This window comes from Pyrgilauda ruficollis, unplaced genomic scaffold (genome assembly GCF_017590135.1).
Source record: "Pyrgilauda ruficollis isolate IOZ18807 unplaced genomic scaffold, ASM1759013v1 scaffold27, whole genome shotgun sequence".
NCBI lineage: Eukaryota > Metazoa > Chordata > Aves > Passeriformes > Passeridae > Pyrgilauda > Pyrgilauda ruficollis.
The window spans coordinates 5,634,034-5,654,165 of NW_024524044.1; the positions used below are offsets into that span (position 1 = coordinate 5,634,034).

At 37.2% G+C, this 20,132-nt stretch overlaps 1 long non-coding RNA gene across 1 annotated transcript; it reads right to left on the bottom strand.

Annotated features, from left to right (window-relative positions):
• Positions 1–15,716: 15,716 nt before the first annotated feature.
• On the bottom strand, positions 15,717–19,776 carry LOC121355766. Its single transcript, XR_005955462.1, has 2 exons — positions 19,654–19,776; positions 15,717–16,956 (listed from the first exon to the last, which is right to left on the bottom strand). It is a non-coding gene; the product is annotated as an uncharacterized LOC121355766 (long non-coding RNA).
• Between the last annotated feature and the right edge of the window lie 356 nt (positions 19,777–20,132).

The window sequence follows — 20,132 nt, forward strand, 5'->3', positions numbered from 1 at the left end:
TTTTCTTTAAACATGCCTAAAATAGCATACAAGAAGTTCTCTTACTCATTTCAGATATTTTTTGGCTTAGTGTAAAACTATTCCTAAAGTGTGATAAGGAAATTAAGAAAAAAAAAATCAGTCTTATAGACATCTTAGACTGTTAAAAATCCTGCTTAAAATGGCACCTCAAGATTTTATGTCTCTAAGTTTTCATTCTTTGAGGTCTTTGGTCATAAGACACTCTCAGAGTAATTTTTTTAAATTCTGCTGCAACAACTTCATGGCAAATACAAAGAGGGTCCCTTAGCTAGTTAAACAATTTCTCTGTCATTTTGTTGTTAGCTAAATCATTAGCTGTCCAGAAGAGATTTTGCTCAAAATCTAAAGAAAACAGGTCCTATTTATGTCTGCTCAACTATAGGGGCAAGAGCAATGTCTCTTTGGAATACTGCTTTCCACCAGGCTGTCAAACTTTGTGATATTTCCATGATGTCAGCACTGGGAAAGAAATACACAGGCAGTTCCCATACATTTTAAAGAGTAACCTGTTTATTTAGGGCAAGACAAGAGAGTATTTTTTACAAACAGAAGTGTAATAAGTTTATAAGTAAGTTTATAAGTTTTTGAAATATGAGTTTGTTGTTAGCAAGTAATGCTTATTTAATGCACAGAGACTTATGAGCATGGAAAGCCTTGTGGATTGGTATTTTTTGCTTGGATTCTCAGATGCCTAATAAACTACAATCTGAGAAGCTTCTTTTTCTGTCACAGGACATCCACAATAGCTTTCTAATATGAATTCTCTAGACTTAAATAAAATGTTCATGATACAGTCTTTCCATCAATGACAGAAGAGGGGGATGGAAATTAAATGAACTCCAGTAATCTCTTTCCTCTGCTTATCTGCCTATTTCAATTTGATGTATGGAAACGTAATATCTGTAAGTTACTTCCTCTTTGTCAGATGTGCTTGAAATTAGCCAGCAGGTTCAAAAGCTGTTAGAAGGATGTGGTTTGATAGACATTTAGTGTGTATGAATACAACAGTATGGTTTTGTTTCCTTGTCAGGAAACCTGAATAAAAGAGCAGTAAATACTAAAGACACCCACCCAGCACATGGCTGAAAGTGTCTTTAATTTAAACTATGTGATCAAGTGGAATAGCATTAGGCATGCATGTAAATTTATAGCTGATAATTACCTGTTAATATTTGGCAGGAAACTTCATCACTGTAAAAGTGATTAGTTAAATAATGACCTTTTATATGCCACTATAGCATTTAAAATTACTCAGATGAGCAGTGAATGGAGAAACACACACATGGATGTGCTTTGGCAGGTATTCAGTTTAATTCTGTGATATATCTACTCTACTTGGTCTACTCCAATGAAGAAGTTGATCATGGACAGGTTTATTTCCAAGATTTTAGTATAAGCTAGAAACGTCTTTGGTGGCACCAAAATGTTCTTAATGAGTAAATATTTTTTCCTGCCACATTGTCTGTTAGACGTACAAATTCTGTGATCCCTTTAATTTCCATGGTATTTGTAAAGTTTCAAGGATAGTTAAGTAATTTCTTTCTACAAACAGCTCTTTAATTCCAAGTCCCTGCCAGGTACAGCCTGGGCAGGCAAATTCTATAACTGACTGCTGTCTGCAGTGAGTAATTTGCATGACTAACAGTGTCAACACTGAATTTAGGATGGATTTCTGAAGCTAGCTTGTCAGTGTCTCAGGTAGGTGTCTCATCATTTAGTCTTGCCTTCTCAGTCTTTTACTTGATTGTAATGGTATTCTGTACTTTGGTTTTATGTGCTTAGCTTAGCTCTTTCTCAGCTTTGTTCCAGATCTGTCTGCTCTTTAGCCTAGACTCAGACTTACTTAATTTCCTTTCCTTTGTTCTTTGAGCTGTGTTCTCTAGAACCCATATCTCTATGTTTCTCTTCTTCTGGTCTTTGCTTGATACCTTTCTTAACTTCACTGGGGTCTGGTTTGCCTTGCATTTAAACTTGGTTCTTGTCTGGTCATCAGCTCTGGTTATGACTGTCTACCCAATGAATATGCCTCTCTAATGACAGGTTTAATGGCAAGGGCAGGATGGAGGTTTGTTTAGGAAAAAATTATCAGATACACAAACATCTTTAAAATGGAAAGTGTTCCAGCTGGCTCCGGAATAACCTGTCTTGTAAATGCATGTTTGTAGCAGAACCCAGCATTGCTATCATGAGGTAGAAGTTCCCTTCTTTCTTTTGAAACAAAGACATCAAAAAGCACCAACTTTTTCCTGTCTCTAGAGCTTGGTTTTTCTTGAACATGTAAACAATGGTCTGGAATGAGGCATCACTTGAAATTAATAAAATACAGATTAACAAGATTAAGTAATTAAAACCATAGTCTTGGAAACACTTTGGTTTAATGGGCTCTTGAAAATGGTCTTTCTGGGATGTGAGCATACACTGCCAGATAATGTTGAGCTTCTTGTCCAACAGTGCTCCAAAGTCCTTCTTCTTGAGGCTTCTCTCAATTAATTCTCTTTCCAGCTTCTGTTTATGCTTGTGATTTCCCCAACCCAGGTGCAGGACCTTGCATTTGGCCTTGTTGAACTTCATGAGGTTTGCATAGGCCCACCTCTGAAGTCTCCTAAGTTTCAGTTTCTTACCAATGATCGTCAGAGTCCTGTGGATTATAGTCCACACTTCCTTTTCAGGCACAACAGGGGATTTTACATGAGCAAAGAGCACATTTTATTATCTTTGATGTGTCAACAGCACTGCTAGTTATCAAGGTTGCTGACACTTCTTATCATAAAGCCCTGGTGCTGTGGAAGTACAAAGGAGATCCCGTCACTCGAGAGCAGCCGCTTTGGAGAACTGTAGTCAGTCTCCACTGCAAAGTTCCTGTGTGGCAACTTGCTTTAATCACATTTTCCCCAGGCAGTTATTTTGTTCTCTCTTTTATTGTCCAGCTTGAGATCTCACAGGCTGATTCACAGAAATACTAAACATTCACAACTTTATCTGAAGCTGCTGGGAACTGCCCTTTAAAAATATGAAATGTAACTCTTTGTGAACTACTCAGATGGATTAGCTTGACTTCTCAGATACTTGTGTTGTACAGCTGTAGGGAAGAGATGACAACTGTTCTTTCAGAGAAGTTTGGAGGAATGTTTGTGAAACACGTGTGCTATGAGAGTCAAAACAAGCCAGCAGGGAATGTATGGCTGTCCTAACAGCTAAAACTTAACAGCTATTTCCAATTAACAGTGGAAAGTATATAGACCTCATGCTGAATGAGGATAAAAGAATAGCCTAAAAGGCTCATTCTTTGCACATAATGAAGCAGGGGTCAAGGAGAAGAATGCATATGATTGTATAACTAAAGTCAATGTCGTAATTTAATAAGGGAATAAAGATTCACCAACATCTTTAATTCTGACACCTCCTTATTTTTCAGCGTTTGATAAATTATCTCTTATGGCATTTTTTCTTTGGGAAGGTGCATATGAACTATGTTTTTATAGAAAAGTCTCTTGCCAGCTAAGGTGAATATGCTGCTCTGTACACAGCTGCCTTTTGGTCACCTGTTACACCTTACTGTTCCATCTAACTATGGGATTTAGAGCTCAAGTCTGATTAAAAATTAGCAAAGAACTTACTAGTTGTGATAAAATCAAATCCACCCTTACTTAAGTAATCATCAGTTTTCTTGCAGCCTTACAGGGAAGGGATAAGTCTTCCCCTTCTTTCCATTTATTTCACATTCTTTCTTTTTTCTCCTTGTCCTTCTTTTAATCTCCCTATCTTTCCTTCTCCCCTTCTACATGTCCTCTACTGCTAAATCTGTTTTTCCTTTTTAGTTTCAGTATCTTGTCCAGATTCTTCACTGCATTGAGATTGTTATCCAAGATACATATTAAAAAATATGTAAATATACATATTTTTAAAACAGCCTCTGTGGCTGTTTCTGAATCACTGTCATGGTTTAGGAAAGTTATTCTCCAGTTTAGTACTCCCCCCTAAAAAAACCATACTCTGCTCCCCTTCCCCCTCCAACGGCAGGGACAAAAGACAAAGATCACAGTTTGAGAGATAAGAACAATTTACTGTAAACAGAAATGAGATAAAAAAAATGAACAGTAACAGCAACAATATTATTAACAAAAGGTATAAAATGGAGAAACCCCCAACAATAAATGAATACTGAACCATTCCACCCATCTGCCATGTTTTCTCCACCTGAAGGAACACCCTTCTCTTGGGAAGCAAGAGTCCCTTTCCCTCACCCCTGGCAATGACATGGGGTGCTATGGAATAATAGTAGAGTCTGGCCACACACCTTCCCAGCTACCACAAAATTTTAACCCTGTCCTGGATGAAACCAGGACCATCACTTACACCAGTCTTCTGATGGCAAAGCCTGAAGAGACTGTACCTGAGATGCCTTAAGATAAATGGTGTTCCCTACTCCTTGGATCTGAAAGCCCCCCTGGTTGGCTCACAGTTCCCATGAAAATTGCTTCTGAAACTGTCGTTGGAGGCTTGAGTGAGATGCAGGTGAAAGCAAGACACAAAAGACATTAAGAGTAGGTGAGACAAAGTAGAATGTAAAAATCTGGAGAATGATGGAGGGATGCTGAGGCTTGAAAAAGAAAAGAAGACATATTGTATGAAGAACTATATATTACTTTTCTATTATTACAAAGTCTGGCAGGAAGTATGAAAAAAAAATGCTTTAGACTGATGTCCCTCACAGAAGGAAAGTAAGTTGCCTAGCTACAATTTTATTGTAATTATAATAAAATGGGCTTTTTTTCCATATCAGAAGATACAGATTTTACCATGACTTTTTAACTCTGATGTGTGGTAACTGGATTTTATAGGAACAAAGGTATACATCTGCCAAGATGCTTATCTAAACAACAAAATTATAAAAGGCATGGCAAATCTTTATGAGAAGGATGCCTGTCAATTCATCTTTTCTTTTACGGAGTGTCTTAAATTGTCCCATGGTAGGTTTTAATTGCTTTGAACTTACATGTGGAAGAAGTGACATATTTAGGTATCTAAGCTAAAGCTGTTTTTCTCCACAGAATGATGAGTGAGACCAAGGTTATGACCATGTTTGTCCTTCACATTGTAATCAGTCTCACATTTCTGCAATATGAAGTATTGTATGCAGAAGTTATCTAGTATCACGAGAGTCAGCAAGTGACTAGATTTCATTTCAGTCGGAATCCAAAACAATCTTTCATGGGACATTGTATGCAGAAGTTATTAGGCTAGTATCATGAGAATCAGCAAGTGACTAGATTTCATTTCAGTTGGAATCCAAAACAATCTTTCATGGGACAGTGGATGACTGTGACTTCCTTGATATTTTCCTCTACTTCCTGCAAATTACCTGAGTAGGTTGCTTGTGCCCTAAACCTGACCCTTCTCTGTGCTAGCACTTTTTGAGTAGTGTTCTGTGTAGGCTCTGATTTTTCCATGAAGCCTCTATACCCTTGCTGCAAGACAAACAGCATTACTTCATAAATACATACAGCAGAAATATTGTACAGCTTCATCTGAACAAAAAACCTCATTATATTCTCAAGTACTTGTAATTCTCAAGTATTTTGAATTTTAAGTAGGCAGCTGAGAATGTATGGCATTTTTTGGTTAAAATTCCGTCACAAAGAGTCTCTTTATTTGACTTTCCCTAAATGTAGCCCATTTTTCAAGGGTCAGTTGGCTGCTTGTCCTGTAAATAATGTGTTACTGAAATGCTGATGCATTACTCCCATGGACAACAGGCCACTGAGGGACTGAGGAATGGTGCTGGATTTGCAATGCAGACATAAGCATGCAGAACTGGCCTGCCACTCAGTGGTGCAGGACATCATCAGCTCTTGTGCCACCACCCTTTGCCACTGATATGGCTGAACACAGCTACGTCATCCACCACATAAGATATACTGGGCACAAACGGGGGCACAGAACTGCTGTACAGCTTTAGTATAAATCCTGGCAATGCCAGAATGAGTGTAAATCGACTTCGTAGGCAACTCTGAGAAATACAGTTAGAGAATCAAATGCCTTAAAGCTCAACTTTGTGCAACACTAAAACACCATTATTAAAGAGAATTGTCTGCTCTGAGCTAACATATCGGTGACTTGGACACATACCTGCTGTCATGTATCCATGATTTTCCAGATGACATTTGGAAGATGTTAAAATGGCATTACAGTCCCAGGGGATTCCTTATCAAAGAACTCTTACTTCACTACTACACCATTTGGATGCTTTTGATAGCTCTGACACATTTTAATTTGAATTGTCTCCTCTGTTTGCACCACACTAGTATGTATCAGCTCTTTCAGGATGAAAGGATATCTTACTGTGCTTCAGAAACTCATTAAATCTCTATTTGTAAATAAAGCATTTGTTCCACAGCACTAGGTGTCCTTGAACCACTACAATGAACAGCTCCACAGGACGTGTCCTAAATGTACTCAAGGCTCCAGTGAATAATGAAAATGTGACTTGTCTATTAAGTGTCCTGGGAACAACTTGTTATGGCCTATAAAGCATTAGAAAAAGTGCACACAGTGGTATTCCCAGAGCTGAAACACAAATCTAATTAGACTCCCATAAAATGTCTTATTCGAGTCTGAAAAATTGCTAACTGATCACAAAATTTGCTTTACAGATTAATAGACTAGTTTAATAGCTATAGTTCTCACTGTGTATGAACTACTTTATGCACTTGGCTGTACAGATATTAATTACTTTGGCTTTTATGTAATACATGGTTATATTGCTGTTATTTTTGCAAATGAGACCTGCCTCAGGTAATCTTTTTAGCCTGTGTTTTCCTTTTCCTTTTTTTTTTTGTGAATGAAAAAGAAGTCAATCTGTTTTCCAAGTTAGAATTCATTTTCAGATTTCTCAGCAGCTGAATACCTAGACTGGTATTCATGCCTTCTAATTATTGAAAAATATTTAATTCAATCCAATTAAGACATTAAAAATAGAAGCAGCACAAATTTTACATGCAGCAGTATTTTAGACACAAAACTGATTAAAATAGTAATAGACCTTTTGGGGACACTTCTGGGGACATGTTGGATTTATAAGGAGTTACAGGGTCTGGGAGATAAGCAAAAAGAACTTCATCTGTGTCTCATCATAACAACACCTTCTTTGTACTGGTTCTACAATGATTAGTGCTGGCCACAGCCTTGCACTGAGCACCAAGAATATACTTTCCATTTTCTGGAACTTGAGATGGCAGTTTTCATTGCAGAATTCAATCCTGTTTTCATTAAAAAATCCTCTATTGCCTATAAAATCCATTTCTTAAATAGTAACTAACTGCAGGACAATGAAGTTTTTTTATATGGCTTTATAAACTAATGAGTCCACACCCATGTCAAAATCTAATGCCAGATGTTATGTTTGACTATTAGCAAGCCAAGAGAAGCACAGAACATTTTATTTAGAGGGAAAAGCTTCACTGGTAAAAATTTTTGAGAAGACTAGAGATAAAGGAAATGGAAGTACAGTTTCAACAGTAGAATAATACATTTTTAACTTTTTTAATGATGAAGGGAGTAATCACTTCAGAAAAAAAGTATCTGAAAAAACATGTTAAAGCTAGTTATTGCATTTCTTGACAAAATATCCATTCAGTTTAATTTTCTCTTCATTAAAACACTGATCAGTCTAGGAGATGACCATCCAAACTATTTTTGACCAGCCACCACTGTTTCCATCATGTTTACTGGCTTTATGTCAGTCTTTCATGAGTGACCATGACTTTTCAGTATTGTCTTTCAGTCTTCTTTCATGTCTACTTGTGTTACTCTGTGCTATGTTTCCCCTCTTTCAAACCTATAAATCTATTTTAATTCTTCCCCATCAACAATTTCCTTTCATTTTCTGTATCCTGAATTCTGGTAGAGAAATCTTACAGCAACTTAGGGAGCCTCACTGTAAGCTTCTCCATTCTTCTTTTATTTCTCATATGGATAGTTCTTATGTTCTCTGTCTTTATTTTTTCAGAAGGTCAGATAATTATTTAATTTTCCAGTAAACACTCCTCAGTAAAACTTTGCTTCTACCACCTGATGTAAGAGAAATCACGTCCTAAAAATTCCTCTCTTTCTATATCTGCCCATTTTCAGTCCACACTGGTGCCTTCCTTCTCTGAAGCCATGAGATTATTAAACTGCAGCTGGAGGCAAGTAGGATTTTTTCAAACCATTATATACAAGGTGTTAAGAATGTACCTTACTTAGCAACACAGGAAAAAAGAAACCTTCCCTGCTGTCCAAATAAAAAAATAAAAATTTAGATTGCTGAACAACAAAAATGGGAGTTATGTTTGACATGATCCTAATTTAAATGTGTACCTGATTATTTACAGTTGTGTTGGTGTTTTTTCATGCTATTGTCAGTCTTAAATATGACCTATATATTTACCAGCTACATGTTCTACTCCTAAACTTTGATAGTTTCTCACCATCGTTTGTTATTATTTTCTAAACCTGAGAGCATGAAGATTTAAGAATGTTTTGTTAGTTCTGTAAGCTGGTCACTAAGCTTGAGTGATGCAATTTTATGAAATAATCTGAATTATTTGTAAAGTTTATGTTCTTTATGAACAGCACTATATCTTGTACATTTTCTTTTTTCTTTCAAGAAAATTTTTTAATACAAAGAATGAAATGAAAGCTCTTTCATATATGAAATTTATATTCAGTGAAGGAAGCATCCTTTGATAGTGTTCCTTTTCATCTTGAAAGTGATAGAACAGTGGCTGTGCTCACCTGACAAGTAAGAGGTTCTGTGCTACCTTGGGTCCCCTCTCAAACTAACCATCTTCTACTATAACTTTCTTCCATACAACACAGTGTGGCACCAATGATGGACTTTTAATGGGATCACTGTTATTTATACAGTCTTAAGTAGTAAAGTCTCCACTGGGAGAGATTTCCTCACACTATCTCATGAAGATATGTACAAAACGTACATACATGCTTTCTGTCTTACTTTACTTTTTTTCTATATAATTAATGATAGGAACTAAAGTGTTTTATTTCTAAAACAGGATGTAATGATTGAAAAGTTGTGCAAGTGAAACTTATCATCCTTCAATCCACAGATCTGTTATGCTTCATGTTCACTATATGGTGTAAAATACTTGGAACAGATGGAAAAATTGAAGGTGATTAAGATAAAGCTATTACAAAACCTGATTTAGCCATTCTATGTTGTTCTGTCCACGGTAACTCCTTGCATCATATGGCACCTGTGTATATGATGCAAAGACATTTCTTAAAGTTGCACAAATACTAACTAACATGAAAGGCAAACTTCTGTGTGTCTTATATCAATGTGAAGTATTTTATTTCCATTATAAAACCAGAATTTCCCATAATTCACTGGGTATTGAAGATGTGACATTGTAAACAAACTATTATTCATAAGGGAAAAACATATAATATCTAGAGATGGAAAAGAAAGGTTTTATGGGAAAAGAGGAGAGCAGTGGGTTAAAGGCACAGCTGGTGTGTGTATGTTACCCGATATGGGAGTTCTGCTCTCTGTTGCTATTTTGTCACTGCTGCAGTAAGGCAGTAAATGATAGCTACTAGTAATTCACTGAATAAGGCACGTGTCCTGTCCAGCTGTATCCATGCCTTCAGCCTTCCTGTGAACAGACTAAAGAGCAGTCTCTACAGAAAATCCCTCAGAACTCACCAGAGGTGAGGAGGTTAGCAGGGTTCTACAGAAATTACTTTAAAACTAACAGAACTTATACAAGCATGTGTCTTTTTTAATTTTTGACATTATCTCACAAGATTATATGTGACCATTACTTCCTCGTGTAATCTCTAAGATAAATTAATAAAATACAACAAATTTATGACATTGCATTAAATTATATATCTTACCTTTACAATGTTCTCTTTGTTCTTTTTCAATTCAGTCGTATAAAAATTTTGTATAGAACCACACAGATGTCTTCACTGAAAATATGCATTCTTTTCCTATCTCTTTCAATTTCTGAACCTCTAAGTCTATATCCTGCCAACTGAAATGATTTATGCAGGGACAAATAATGAAAAATTTAATCATAAACAATGAAAAATTTAATCATAAACAAGTGCTGAGTACCATTGCCAACATGTATATACATGTGCGTCATACACACATATAATATATACATATATGGAGAAGATGTGTGTTTGGAAGGGTGTGACTAAAATTCAATCCTGAGTGAGTGATTAAAGCTGAACTCATCATCAGATGACAACAGTTTTCCTTGATTCATATATGCTGGTTCTGAACTAAAAAACATAAAAGATATTTATTCTTACTAGCAAATAAATTCTCACATCTTTGAGACAGGCAGAGGACACAAAGTACCTCCAGACTGTAGTTTAAATGTACACGTGACACTACATACAAAGGCATGTAGCTCTGGCTACTATGAATTTTTGCAGGACCCTTTAAAGTCTTTGAAGACTGATGTGACCTGCACTTGTCTTCTTTTAAACAGTTTGATGTGACCATACTGCTTGCTGCCTATTTAAGGAAATGTGCCTATATTTTTAAAAGAAAATACCAGGGAATGACTATACATTAGTTTTATGCAGTTAATACTGATTGAAACTAGAAAAGGGAGAACACTGATAGTAAACAAGTACCTGTATAGGTGTATTTCACTTTTAGGTACCTATATAATAACTTTCAGTCCTAGCATGATAATTTAATCTTCTTTCCATTCTGTTCTAGCTTGTTCCAAACACTGTCCCATTTGGCACAGAAACTTCTAGTTCTCTGTTGGAAAACAAATATTTTCCTTTGCAGGGGCAGACATTCCTCGGTCAAGTTCAACAAAGTGGACCACAAGGGACCTGTCTCTGTTGTCCAAGCTAGCAAGATACATTTACGAGCCAGCATCAGTAAATAAAGAAGGCAGGCTACAGCTGTCCTCCAGCAGTTGAGGTCACTGAGCAATCCCAGAACCACAAGCCAGTGATTTAATGGAATTTCCCATTCAGACAATTACAGCACATTTGACCATATCACAACACAAAGTGTTGGTTTCTTATTGCATTCCCACAACAACAATAACAACAACATCCCAAACAAACAAACTGCTCTGAATCAGGTTTTTCTATCTGGCATCTCTTACTTTTTTTTTTTTTTTTTTTTTTTTTGCAATTCTGTAATTGAGTACAGAGAGGTTCAGAGAGAGAAATTCTTTTAGTATGAATTATTGTGTGCCTTTTAATGTACTCTACAGCCTACAATAAACCATGTATCTGGTATGAGCCAAGGCCATTGTTTGAAAGAGGGGCACACAGCAGTGGCAATAAGAGGTGCTGGGGAGGGCCCATGAGAAAACAGCCCCCTGTAAGGGCACACTGACAAGAGACCAAAAAGTAATTGCCATGAACAATCAGAATGTGCTCTAACCTGAAGGGTTAGCTGTGAACCCTGCCAGTCACATGGCTGAGTAGAGATAAGGAAATAAAAGTAGAAAATTAGTACTTCTTGGTGGGAGGAGTGTGCTTGCATTCTGGTACTACCTATAGGGTACCACACCATATGAGAAATATGATAGAGGTCATTTTAGCTAAAAAAAGGTGTAATTGATTTTCCAGCCATTGCACGTCACTACACAGAAAACTAATGCATTGCTCTGAGATCTAATATTTATTCAAATATAAGACCATATGAATTTTAAAAAGCAATTATAAAACACTACAATCTACTCTTGCAAATTACCTGTTGTAATTTTAGCTCTAGACAACAATGACAAATTACAATCCTCATTTCAAGGATATGAGGTGCATTATATAATGCAGATCTATAGTGTTTTGAACCATTAATCATTATCACCTGGCAGCACTGTTTGAGTTGATCCTGTTTACAAAAGAAAATAACTGCTAAGACATACTGTTTTAGGCTTTTCTTTATCCAGTTAGTATTCTTTAGAAGAAATAATTTATAATCTTCATTTGCATTTAGCCTCAAAATGGAAAAACAGCCCAGACATAATTGTAGGAAAGAAAGGTTGACGTACACAATAAAAAAAATATAAGACCTATTTCTATCTTCACCAAATATTCATCTCTTACTATGCCATTAGCAGCTGTTATTGAATTACAACATTTTGTGACCTGATAGTTTTAAAATTATGCTTTCGGCACACAATCTAGGAGCCACTGGATTTTTCTCAAAAAATTTGTAAAACCTTGTCTTGGAAGACAGATGAAGTTAGTTCTTCACGCTTTCTGTCATTTTCTTCAACAAAGATTCTCCCTTTCTGTGTAGAGAATATTGTCAATCATGGAGTACCAGAATTCACTGCTAACAAAGTAATTCTTAATGTTAATTCCATCAGAATATAATCACAGTCAAACTGAAATTAATTTTTAATAATTTATAAGATTTTTAAAATTAAATCTGTTCCCTATTGATGAAAGATACTCAGTATCAGGTTAGACTAGGAACTGGGGCTTTTTTATCCTGTAAAACTTTTTAAGGTTTCTTAAATGTTCCTTATCTTTATTAAATGTCACTAAATACTTGCAATTTAATGAATGCACATATAATAGCCTGGCAGTAAGAGGAATTTACCAGCGATATGAAAGGTTCAGGTTCAGTCTGCAGGTCTGCCATTTCTTCCTGTCACAGAAATATGCTCCAGACACCAGGAAATCAACCCAACAGGGGTTTTTCTAGAGATGGATTATGACTTTCTCTATTTGTGTATTTTGTTCAAATTCTCTGCAACAAAGCTGTGAAGCTGAGTACCCAGAATCATAACCAGACAGAATATTGGACTAGCTCCACAATGGTTTCTCTCACACTATGCAGATCAAGAAGAAAAAGATCTCAGGGCCAATCTAAATCAGACAGAAGACTCTTGTGAGTTTGTTGCTTAACTCCCAGGAGTTTCAGGACCACAAGGCTATTACCTAGTATGCTCTCACTCTCTAGAATATTGCATTTCAGTAAAAGCCCTGTTGAAGCACTTAGGTTCTTGCAAGCATATTAGTTTAAACAGAGTATTTTACAGCTAAAAAACTGTAAAATTGAAGAATTCCCAGTCAGCTGCATTCCCAAGTGTTTTGCATTAATCTTTAAGGACAGACACACACAGAAGAGCCAAGAAGATCTGAAGTTGTAACTGAGTGAAATATAGGATTTTTACTAAAGAAAAGAAATACTAGCTCTGTTTTCAAATTGCATTGATATAAAAAAAAATTGCAGTGATTTTAGTACTTCCCTTATAAATTACTGACAGATAATTATCAATAAGGAGATTTGTGCCTTTTAAAAATACGTTCCCTTGCCACATTAGTTCAGCGTTTCTGTAAAATCAACTTGTGGCCTCCTGCAAAGTAACTTTCTTTTCTGGTAAAGCCCTTATTTCTTGTAACTTCTGGGATGAAAACAAATTTAATAGATATAACATATGCAAATATTAAAGACCAGACAGTTCTGCAACTTGCATGAAAATGAGAGGTGGAAAATTTCTAAATTCGAACCTCTTCATCAAAATTAACACTTTTGTTAGTAAGATCTTCTGTTCATGTTAGAAAAGCTGTGGCATTCCTGTCACTTGCTACCCTGAAAATAGGCTGTTCCTTGCAACTATTATTATGCCAGTAAAGTCCAAAGTGACTGTGACTGTGTAATTCTCTTCATATTTTGTTGAAATACAATACTGACACATAGAGAGACAAACTCTCCATATGTACTAAAAAAAAAATATTGAAGGTTTAAGACTTAGATTTCTTTTTTTGAAAGAAATTTATCAGAATAATGGATGTTTGAGAACTTGGAAGAAGAACAATGCTTCTAAAATGGACTGCAATGGCACTTGCTTCTGCTTTCATAGTGCATTTTCAAATAACTTTGTACATGCTTACATTAGGGATTTTTGCATATATGCAAAAATGACGCAATTTCTTACATCATTATGGAATGTGCTGATTGCAAACCTTTAGAACTCATCTAAAAATATGGTAAACTTACTTCTCCAGTGCATGAGATGAAAAACAAATTAGGTATTAACTTAGCCTGTCATCACCCTTTATTCTTTATTTCTGTAGGAACTAACATGACAGGGCTCACCACATGTGGGACCATGAATTTGCATTTCAGAACAAAAATAATAAACCATAACAGCCTTAAAGTATGCTGATGCAAGCCAGTAAGGAATAGGATTAGTTCATTTGTAAGCTAAGCTATACTTCTAAAATAGGTACATTTAGATCATATGGAAGTTTAAAAAATCAGACAACAGAAGTCAATAGGACAGTTGGAGAGGAACTTCTGTGCTCGCCAAGTTGTCTGTATTTTCCTCAATTGTAAACATCTTAATAAAATAATTATAATCTAATTTAGCTTCCCCAGAAAGAGCATTTGCCTGTATCTTTGAAAGTATCACAGCTACAATGTTATTACCACCTTGAAAACATATGGTAATTTTCAAGGAACTCACTTGTTCTCCCTTTTTTCCCCAAGTTTTGCCTTACATTATCAAACCAAAGAGGTAGACTCATTCTTATGCTAAATTGCAGTACATCTTCTCTCCCTGGTAAAAAGTGAGGGTATTTGCCTTCTGTCAGGACTGTCCTTCCTGTAAATCCTCTGAGTCTGAACTCCAGTTTCTTGAGTGCCTCAGTCTCTGCACAGCTCTTGAAACTATGAAAGAGATGATTCCTGGATTATACTCAGGTGTCTGACAGTGTAAGCCCAGAGGCAGTGAAGATTCATGCCTGCTCTCAAAGTCTGCATCCTCTCCTGGGTCAGCTGTGCTACTTCAGTCAGTCATAATGCCATTATTTTGGCAAATTTCTGTTACTTCCTTCCCCTGCTGCCACTTTCAACTTCTGTGAATTCCCTTCAGTGACAAAGAAGGCTACGAGAGCATGAATTTGAGTGGAGAGTAATACAATTGCATTGTCATCTCCTAGATATGTGCTCTGAGCACAAGACTGTTCAGCTCTTTTATTTTTTTACCTGCTCCATCTGTAGACCTCAATTCTCAGAGGATACATCTTCTGATCAGCACAGGGCATAGATGGCATCATATCCCACACTCTTCTGTGCCATTCATGGCATACCAGAAATTTATAGCATTTCTTGATGGAAACTAGTAGATATGAGCCAATTCCAGGCACAAGCATGTCCTGGCCTCATATTAGAAATACATGTATAGATCTGAAAAGAAAAAGGTATAAAATGTCTTTCATTACAGATAAATAGTTAAAGGCATTTGAAGTGTCAAATTTTACTTAAAATGTTTAAGTAATCATTAAGATAATCACTTTCCTACTTACTGCCACATGGTCCAGTATCCAGGATGGCAAGAAAATCAAGCAAACAAACCTGGACATTCTGTGAGCACCAAACCTACTTATGTTGGTTCCTTGTGCATAAGTTATGTTCATCAGCAGAAGATTTTTTTTATGGTTTGGGTGCTCATTGCTTTTGAGTAGATTTTATTGAGTCTAATACATGGAAGGTTCATATTGCAATCTTCTCCTCAGTGAAAGAGAGAAAAAAATTCAAAACTATTGGCAGCAGGCAAGCATCTAATAAGTACACAATTAATCTCTAAAAGAACAACTTTTTTTTTCAGTTAGGCTGAAATTAGTCCATTCTATAGAGACAGGGCAGAATGAAAAAACAGATAAAGAAATATTCACACAAACATATGGATTGCTCATGTAAGCTTTATTTCCTTAGGAAGTCAGGATAAAACATTTCAGTGATTAATATATAAACAGCAATTGCTCATATCCTGCAGATTTTCAGGAAATAACTGAAATCTGCAAGCAAATTTAACTGAGTCTGTAGCAGATAAAATTAACTAAAAGATGGAGATATAATTGCTTGAGTCTGTACACAAAGTCAAGCTGAAAGATAAATGGCAGCTCCATTTTCCTGTTGACTGTTAAAGCAAATTAATTATCTGGGGTCATGGATTTTCTTCCAGAAACAGGAATGTGAATCTCAGAATGCAAGAGTTTGTAATCAGCAGAAAAGGAAACTGATTTCTCAAGAGAGATTACCATCCAGACACAATATTCCTGGGCCAAACTTTCCCTTCTGAGGGACTATTTCACAGAAGTGTGAAGCTCCTGCATAGTGCTGCACTAGACCAGAGTAACATTATGTACTTAAAACTCTGACACAGCTTTTTCCTAGGATCCAGCTTTGGATGGAGTTTGCCATTACACAAAGTTGATTGCTCAGAAGAAATACAATCATGCTGCAATCCTTACATTGTGCTCAGTCTCAAGACAATTCAGTTATTTAACTAATGTCCTCCAATAGCCATGGTGTGCAGTAGAGCAGGAATGATAGTTATTTCCTGCAGAGGGAGAGTGAGGCTGTGGGTGATGCCCCTGCAGCAGCAGAAAGGGAGGAATTTGGGAGATGGTGGAGTCCATGGCAGCTGGGAGGGACAGCTGGACTGCAAAACTGGGTGGACTGGAAAGAATGGAAAAAACAGCTGCAACAGCAGAAAAATAGCAGGCAACAAACAGGATGTGAGGATGAATTACAATAAAACAGTTGAAAGCATGTGAGGAGACCAGCAGGCCTAACACTGACGACGGCAGCCAGAACTGCTGGGAACGCTGCGATCCACAACACACGCTCGCAGCAGCGCACCGTGGTGAATGGATTCTGGCCTGCCACGCAGGACTGCTGGAGTGCAGCAGCAGCAGGTGCCAAAGAAAAGCAAACTGCTCCTTTCTGGTAGTTTAAGAGCTACCCAGGCTTGCAGTTTTATGTAGGCTCTGGTGGATGCCACTCAGCTGTCACGCTGGAAGTTCTTCTGTGAGAGCCCTGAGAAACACACAGATGTACATCTGCAACCTCTGTGTGCCAGAGGCAGGGAGGCTCCCTTGTGAGAAACCAAAGCACAGGAACCTACCAGCAGTAGCTGAGACCTGGAATAACAATCATGGGCTAGGTACGTCTTTCCTGATTTTTTCAAATAACATCATTAGAAATGTGTCCTTCTTAAAAACAAAGAAACAAAACATAAGGACTGTAAGTACAGAAACGCTGTATTAGACAAGAGCTAAAAATCAGAGTACTGAAGTAAATATGGAACTGTGACAGTCCTGAACAGGTACAGAAAGCTCCAGCAATCAAACAGCTCAGAAGACAGAATGGATTTGGAAGGAAGAAGGAAAGGGACGCATCAACAGATAGACAGCAGCTACAACACAAAGATGGAAATGACAGACTTAGATGTGTCAAACAGCTCTACACATGGGAATAGATAGAAGCAATTAGAATAGAAAAAGGGCATTGCAGAGATATGGAATGGGTAAGTACAGGAGAGGGAGATTTGAAAATCTTAACCCCCATCTGAGAAGCGCACATCAGAACATAAATTTACGTTTCAGCTTTTTTTTCCCTGTCAGTTGAAAACTAATGAAACCTAGGAAGGCAATTAGCTTTAGGTAGATCACAGAGCATCTGTAATATTCCTTTGTGCCATCACTCCGTCACAGTGAGGAAACATGATTTATGTGAAACGTTTGCTGGAGAAAAGCCATCAACATTAATAACATTGTATAAACAGGAGAAAACAGCAGCTCCTGTGGCCTCCCTTCGCTTCCTGTGCTAAGCAGCTCTGTAGTTGCAAAGGAGTTTTTTTTTGAGCAATGTTGATTGTAATTCACAAATTGAATTTTCTACCTTGAGTTCACAGCTGGTGTTTAGTTCTTTTTCACTGTATTTGCATTCCAATAAACAGTCATTAATCCCTGTTTCCTTATCGGGAGCTGTTCTAATTAGGTTGTTCTAAAAGTTGAGTTAATCAATAGAGTTAATTCTTTGCATTTATAAACAACAGGAAGTTTTCTATTGTAAAAACAGTTTCTTTTTTATGGTCTTTTGGCTTATCACTTCTTAAATGTCAGCTTAAACTCAGTGCCACTGGTATGTCATGATAAACAGCACTTACAGAAACAATCCTACTGAAGATGGTGTGGCTAGTCATTTGATTATACAGCATGAATTAATATGGGCAGAAATGAAAAATACGAGCTTCTTCATTTGTCTAAAAAATACTAAAGAAGACTACAGGTAGATAAATAAGTTCATGTTTTCTTTTCAATAGACAGTGAATACATTGAATTGCATTTTCCTTTGTAGTGTACCTCACAATCCCCTGCCATCCCTTACTGTAAGGCATGTAAGTAAGCATTACAGCAAACAGTTTTCTGAGCAGGTCTCTATTTCTGTAAAAGACTCTCACATTACAATAAACCACTACACATAAACAGGGGGAACTCTGAACTCGCAGACAGCAGCCAGCCCCACTAGTACTTTGTCATTCTGATTCCTTTTCCTGTTTCACTGACAGGCACAGGGCACATGCCATTACTAATGGACACGGCTGAGACACAGCCCCAAGAGCTGTGTTCCTTGGTCTCTTTGGTCTGGGCACCGCAACACACATAAAATACCCTGGCACAATAGGCCTCATTGAGAATTTTGCTAGCTATCCCCAAGCTTGCAAAGATGAGTAGAAGTCACAATGTCCCAATGTCTGTGCTGTCCTGGGATTTTGGTCATGAGGCAAATGGTACGGACTTAATCTACGACCATGTATTTCAGTTGTGGTTCTAATTGTGATGTCTTTGTTTACAGTATTGTTCTTAGACTTCAGCTGCATAAAATGTGCTCCCAAACAAGTCTAGTTTTTTTTTTTTCTTTAAGAATCATTAAAGCTGCAACTAAGCATAAAAGAAAATGAAGCCATCAATTCAGATTTCCCCTAAATTCACCTAACTTTTCTCCTAATGAATATAGATGTCATTACTTTGCTGTGCTTTTGCATGGACTAAGTTCTCTTGCTGCATCAAACCCTTTCACTCACTAAGTGCAGTCATTTACCTTCCCACAAAGGGTCAATCTTGTGTCTTACATACCAAACTGGGCCAAGCAATTTCCCCACACAAAACTCTAAAAATACTGTTATGCTCACACTAGTCAGAAGTTCTACAGGAATGAGATCTGTATAAGCAATAAAATAGAGATTATTTCCACTAAGGCTAACTGAGCTTAATGACCATCTGAAATCTATTCTCATTTCTATGTATGAGAGTAGTTGATATTTCTGGTTTGGCAGTGCAGAGTACATGGCTGATGATGGAGTGAGTATGGAAAGTAACCACACTGACGCAGCGCTTTTTTCACAAAGTTGTAAATTATTGAGTTTGTTGTTACACCTTTTTCATTCTCCCCCATCTTTATTGACAAAGGAATTAAAACCCCTCAGCATGCTTGCAATGTACCCCTCAGTAATGTATCCAACACATTACTACCATCGGTCTTCATAAAGGCTATATACAAAAAGTATGCCTTACCTCCCAAAATTCAGTCATCTTTAACTAACTACTCACAATACACGAACTTCAGACACAGAAAAGTACCACTTTCCATTGGTCTTGAACCTCAAAAACATCCCATGCAAGTTTTACTCATACTTGGCTTAATCATATGTTTCCTTTTTGCTTGGATACATCGGGCACAGATAAAGACGCGGAAACAAAAAAGCACAATAAGTAAACAAAAGAGCAGAGAGCAAACTTGATCTGCTACCACAATTCTTATGCTCCTATACTTACACCTGGCATCATGCAAGCCCCAAAATTTTCTTTCCCTGGGCAAAAAACACGTCTGGATAAATCCATCAGTCCATGCTTAAAGCAGTAAATAACAGCAGTAGAAGACAGATGAAAAAGACTATTTGGGGGAACAAAACTGTGTGAAAAAACCCAGTTCCAAACACGTGAAAGCGAATCACTGCAAGGAGTATTGTAACGGGATGGCAATCGCTGCTGTCAGCCGGTTTTGGTGTTACACTCTGATCAGCAATCCCAAAGGGCACGTTTCTCCCCTCCTGAGGCTGTCCGTACCCGTGACCTGTGCTGAACGGAGCAGCTTTTTTACCTTGCGCCGTGAGAGTTCACGGACTGAAGCATTTTCATTACATTTGCCGTTTCTTACGCTTTTAATGCACTACTGCCGGCTGCGAGCATTTAGAACAACACCGGACAAACAAAAGCCTCGAGACTGGCCAAGAAGCTGCAAGTTTTCCCTTCCT